At 40.9% G+C, this 6000-nt stretch overlaps 1 long non-coding RNA gene across 3 annotated transcripts in view; it reads left to right on the top strand.

Moving 5' to 3' along the window:
• The first annotated feature begins 617 nt into the window (after positions 1 to 617).
• LOC144312708 (uncharacterized) overlaps positions 618 to 6000 on the top strand; it is a 29309-nt gene continuing 23926 nt past the window's right edge. Inside the window, exon 1 of one of the 3 annotated variants that reach the window (XR_013378281.1) lies at positions 618 to 1104. This is a non-coding gene — a long non-coding RNA (uncharacterized LOC144312708). The remainder of the gene's footprint in view (positions 1105 to 6000) is intronic. The other 2 variants (XR_013378279.1, XR_013378280.1) reach the window with 2 other exon arrangements.

The following is a 6000-nucleotide window of genomic DNA, read 5'->3' as shown; positions in this document are numbered from 1 at the left end:
ATTCAAAAGCAAGCCTACCATCTCTCATCTGTGCCCCACTTACCTGGGTCTCTCCTGTTCTTTCCTATCTTATTGAACCATACTGTCTGTCATCCAGTTAAGTAAGCCAGAGATGTCACCTGAACATGCCCCCTTCTTCTCCTTTCACATGTCCAATCCATCATCTAGCCTGGATAATTTTGCCTAACAAATATTATTGAATCTGTCCACTTTTTCCTTTCATGACCACCACCCTAGTCAAGCTACTTTCATCTCTTAGTTGGACTGTAAATGGGACACCCCACCCCACCCCTCATTCTTTTCCTTAAATTCATTCCAGTTCTCAAGTGGTCTTTGTCAAAGGGTATGTTGGATCATCCATACCCTTCTTTCTACTACCAGGATTTCTACTTTGGTGCTGGCCTCCTGTTCACTGTGGTGCTATCAGAAAGACAGTTAATTAAGATCCCCACATTCACATAGGGTTCTCATTGTCAAAGTGCTCTTGTTCACATTGTCTTGTTTAGTTCTCACCTAGCCCCATAAGTGGATCACAATCCACTTAGGACCTTATCTGTTTCCCTTGGAAATGGGCTCTGAGAGGTGAATTAGCTCTTGTGAGGTCATCAGCTGGTTAGGGAGGATCTCCAGCCTTCTGACTCCTTAGACAAGCCTCATTGCTTCCCCCCTAGTCTAAAGAGGGCTCCAGGTTAGCCAGATGCTCTGTATAATACATTCCAGCAATAATAGTCTTGAGTCTGTGGTTTGTAGGGACCATGAAGAACTTGTAAAAAACATTTCAAAGCAAACTTTATAGGTGAGATTGAGAGAAAAAATTTGAAGTGAAACTTGCCTTTCTTTAGAGTGAGCTTCAGATCTGTAGCCCAGAGACAACAGATTAATTCTCTCCCCCTTGTATATTCTTCTGTGGCCTCTCAGAGACAATAACTGGAAGTTGGATCACAGCTTGATTGTTACCAGAGAAGAGCTAAACGGTTTTAATCCTGCTTAAGAAAAGATTGAATATGAGAGGAATGAAAACCCTCACTGTTTTGACAAAGAGTTCAATGAGAAATGCAAACAACCACTGTGAATGAGCCCTGTGACAACTTGAAATAAAAGCAGGTGAGTCATAGGAATGGAGAATTTGAGGAAAGAGAATCAAAGCAATAAAGGGCCAGTGTTCGTTCCCAAATGTGATCCACATAGTTTAAATCTGAGAACACATCAGAAGTTTCTGTATGTGGTATAGATTGCTACATCTTCTCTTAGGATGTAGGAATTAAGGGTTTCTCAAGCTGCAAAAAGGTTGTTAACGGACTGAATGAGTCTAGGAGGTACTCTTTTGATGAAATGGCCATTCTCTCTCTCTTTTTTTTTGGTGCTGAAAAGCAAATCATCTTTTCGTTAACTTTTATAATCATTGATTTGGTCTATTAATTTATCTAGGATTGCAAAGTGGGAATATGCTAATTCTATTATTCCCTCTTTATTTATTACCTGGAATATACGTTTATTTAAAAAAATTATTTAATAAAAATTTTAAGAATTGAAACTCAATTAACACATAATTGTTAATTAAAATTAGTTTCAGAGGTAGAGGCCAGTGATTCATCAGCCTCATATAATACCTAGTGCTCATTACATCATGGGCCCTCCTTAATGTCCATCACTCAGTTACCCCATCCCTCCATCCCCTGCCCTCCAGTGACCCTCAATTTGTTACCTATGATTAAGAGTTTCTTATGGTTTTTCTCCTTCTCTGATTGTCTTGTTTTATTTTTTCCTCTTTTCCCCTATGATCCTCTGTTTTGTTTCTTAAATTCCACATATGAGTGAGATCACATGATAATTGTTTTTCTCTGATTGACTTATGAAATGTTCATCCTCCATAAACTTTTCGTTAGGCTGGACACAAAAACACAGATATTTCTCTATCCTGGGCATGCCTATGACAAATGGCCAATCTATGGATCATGTAGAGCAGGGATGGTAAATAAGTTTTAACTTCCTGTGGGATCTCTTCCTTGATATGATGATGACTGTCTTGAATACTAGGAAGAGAAAGATTTTTAAGGCCAGACATGGGCTTGATGGGGAAAGGTATAGTGATGGGTTAGCAATATCTGCCATGGCTAAGAATGAGGTAGTGGGAGTGCAAGTACTGACTTGAATTAATGCTACTCAAAGTGTCGTTGGCAGCTAGCTGTAGGCCTACAAAATATTTGGTACTCATGATGAAATGATTATGGAAATGGTAGGTAAGCATTTAGAAACTTGATAGCAATTTGACATTGCTGCCTCATCCAAGCAAATAATTTCTGTATTTTGTAAAGTATTGATCTCTGATGGATTGAAAATGAAAACAAAACCTGGCCCTTTACCAGAGATAGTTGGAGAAGCACTAACCTGGAGAAATCTATTTGACCCCATTAGTTCCTGTGAACTATTCTGAAATGCCCTAGACTTGGGGAGCTTATGAATGCAGCCAAAGTGCTATGCATATCAACATTTACATGGACTCATTCACTGAACATGGGTGTTTGCCAGCTTTCCTCCTCTTGCTTGGCAGAAGGAATAAGATAATAACTACTCAGACTTTGCCAGAAATGCCTTCCTGGCCTTCTCTACCCATTTTGACTTTCCATTTATTCCATAAAGCCTTCACTAACATTGATTTCTTCCAGTAGAGAGCCGGTGAGGCCAGCAAAGAGGTTATGTCATTGAAGGTATTTGGAGAGCAATCAGAGAGAGGTCTTCAACATCAGCTGTTGAGTTGGCCTGGGTGGCCACTGAGATCATGCATTAATTCATCCATTCATTTACCTTTTCATGCATTCTTACTCATTTATCCTGTCATTCAACAACTCTTTGTTGAATGCCAAGTACAAGCCTCACAGTACCAAGTACTGGGACATAATGGTGACCACGGCTGACAAGTTCTTTACTTTTATGAAACAGACGGTGTAGGAGGAGAGATTGATATCAAACCAATAATGTATAAGTAGTGATACAAATCCTAGTAGGTGCTGTGATGGGGAAGCATTGGTTGTTCTGAGAATATTAAGTAGTTGTGCTATCCTAGCCAGAGCTTCTGGAAAAGCCCCCTAGAAAGTGATGTGCCTGCTGTTGTGGCTAGATTATGATGGATCACTGGAGAGCAAAGGAGATGACTTAAGGTGATCCTGAAGAAGTGGGTATGGGACACATAGTGCCAAGTCTTTCAGGCCACAGAAAGAGTTTGCACTCCATACCAAAGACAGTAGGAAGCCTGATGGAGTTACAGTTATGGTTAGGACATGTTCTCTGCTCTCAAGAGACCATTAGGCAGGCCTGGGAGAAAAGATACCTAAGCAGCTAACTACAATGTAATATGGTCTGGGTTATAAGAGGTATCCATGCAGATGGGAAATGATGGGGCTGGGGGCTGAAGTTATTTGACAGAAGAAATTTAACTATGTTACTCTCCTGTTTTAAACACTATGTAGCTGCCTGTCCTTAGAATATAGACAAAATCTTTTTACATGACCCTGAATGATTGGTTGCTCCCTCCTTCCTCAGAGTCTTCTGCAGCATTCTCTCTCTTGATTTCTCCACTCCTGGCACCCTGACTGATCTTTCCTTAGATCCCCAGGTACACACACTTTCTTCCTATTGTGTGGCCTTTTGTTTGGAAGGCTCTTACAATGCTCCCACCCCTCCCCTATCTGCTTTACTGGTTTTCTGAGTTTTTAGGTCTCAGCTTAAATATCCCTAGCTCCCCAGAAGACCCTGTATGTATGTCCCCCTATTAATGCTTAAGGCAAGTGGAGTTCTTTGTTTGTTTGATGATATGTTTAATGTCTGTTTCTCCTAATGCGGTAAACAATACATATTGAACAAATGAATGAATGAGAAGACAGCTAGCTTGGCTGGGAGGATAGCAGCACTGGTATGAGAGACACTCACATGGGGTGTGGAGTTGGGGTGGAGGGAGGAGAGGTGGGCATGGCCACATAGCCATTTTCTCTCTGCTGGCTTTTCCTCTCTCCCAAGCATGTGTAACATGAGCCACAGCATGATGGGGCTCTCTGAAAGGCCACTTTCAAGGCTTATCCATGCCAATCCTTAGCTCTTTAGGGAAAGCAAACATCCCTGGTAGATAAACTGTGCTTAGTCCTATCTGTGAATTATAAGAAAACCCTTCAACCTTAAGATTGCTCAGAGCTAATGAGCTTCTTTTGAGGTATGTCACCCAGCAGGATGACAAGCATGTATGTTGAAAAGCTGGTGACTAGGGCAACGGTCAGGCATAGTTGAGACTGACCCTCTGTGCATGAGGCCTTCCTGGCCCAGGGCTTTGTTAAGGACTAGGAGGCTCAATGTCTGTAAAATTTCCTTTTGAGTCATCTATTGCTTCATAATAGTTTATCCCTGAGTTTTGTGGTGTAAAATAATGACTGTCATTTAATATCTCTTCCTGGTTTCTGTGGGTTAGGAGTTCAGAGCACAGGAGGGCATGACATGTCTGGGGCCTCAGGTGGAGTGGGTCAAAGGCTGAATGCTAGAATCATCTAAAGGATTATTCACTTATAAGTCTGGCTGTTGATGTTGTTGGCTAGGGACCTAGCTGGCTGGGAACCTGGTTGTAGGTTCTTCACGTGCCTGGGCTTCCTTACGACCTGGTGATTGGATTCCAAGGCAAATGTCTCAAGACAGGGAGCCAGGTGGAAACTGAATCCATTTTAGAATCTGATTCTAGAAGTTGCACAGCATCACTTCTGCCATATTATATTTGTTAGAAGAGAATCACTAAATGTTCCTTATATTCAGGGAAAGGAAATTAGGCTCTACTTTTTACAGGCATGTTTTAAAACCACCATATTCCCTTTAACAAAAGTTTAGCAAAGACCCTGGAATAGTGATACAAGCTCAAATGTGAAAGAATGGCATTATAGCAACATTTTTTTTTTTAAGGTTTTGTAGGACCCTATTCTAGCCAGTGTTTTGTTTTTGGTTTTGTTTTTAAGATTTTATTTATTTATTCATGAGAGATATAGAAAGAAACAGAGGCAGAGACACAGGCAGAGGGAGAAGCAGGTTCCATGCAGGGAGCCCGAAGTGGGACTCGATTCCAGGACTCCAGGATCATGCCCTGGGCTGAAGGCTAAACTACTGAGCCACCCAGGCTGCCCATAGTCAGTGTTTTGATAGCTTCCTCCAGCCTCCATCTCCCTGACACCATGGTTTCTGAGAAGCTTCTCTATCTTTGGTTAAATAAATGTAGGACAATCTGATTTTATTATGTGTACGTGAGTATAGAGAGTCCATTCATAGTTCACCTGAAACACTGCAAACATTCTAGTCACTGTCCTGGAACATTAGGCAGGTTCTCAAAGTTCAGTATAAATCTGTGATGCTTAGAGCTTCCCCAAAATAAAATAAATAAATAAGCCATACTAATGGTGAAGAGTTATGTTTAAGGGAAGGTTCTTTGACTGAACTAGTTTAAATGTTAATTTTATTACTCAAGAGGGCACTTTGGAACTCCCTGTCATTATCAAACAATTAAATTCTAGTTCCTTATTAATTTTTACTGCCTTCCTAGGGTAATTAGTGGCACATAATGTGAATTACATCCCATTAATGAATAGATTTTTGAATGTGAGTGGGCAGAGCTTCTTATTTGGCTATCCAACAAGACAAGGCCCACAAAAGGAAAAAGGGTGGGCCCTTCCCAGAATAGAGGGCCTCTGCACAACTTTCTGAGTCCAGAGTTAACCCTGGGAATACCCCCATGTAAAACACCTAGACACCAAGCTTTCAGGAAGGCATGATGGTTCTGGCTTTTTTCTTGAACTCAAAAAGTTGCTGGTTGGAAAATGGATAGTTCTTTTGGAACAAAGATTTGGAAACCAAAACCAGGATACTTTGATTTCTGAAGTCCTAAAGGAATGTTATCACATAGGGATTCATCTTTTTGGTTGAATCATATTGAGCACCTCATATTTACTTGGTACTTTGCTAGGCATCATGAGTATA

The sequence above is a fragment of the Canis aureus genome, chromosome 4 (genome assembly GCF_053574225.1).
Source record: "Canis aureus isolate CA01 chromosome 4, VMU_Caureus_v.1.0, whole genome shotgun sequence".
NCBI classification, from domain to species: Eukaryota; Metazoa; Chordata; class Mammalia; order Carnivora; family Canidae; genus Canis; species Canis aureus.
Note: the sequence above shows the minus strand (reverse complement) of the source record. Positions and strands in the feature narration are given on the sequence as shown.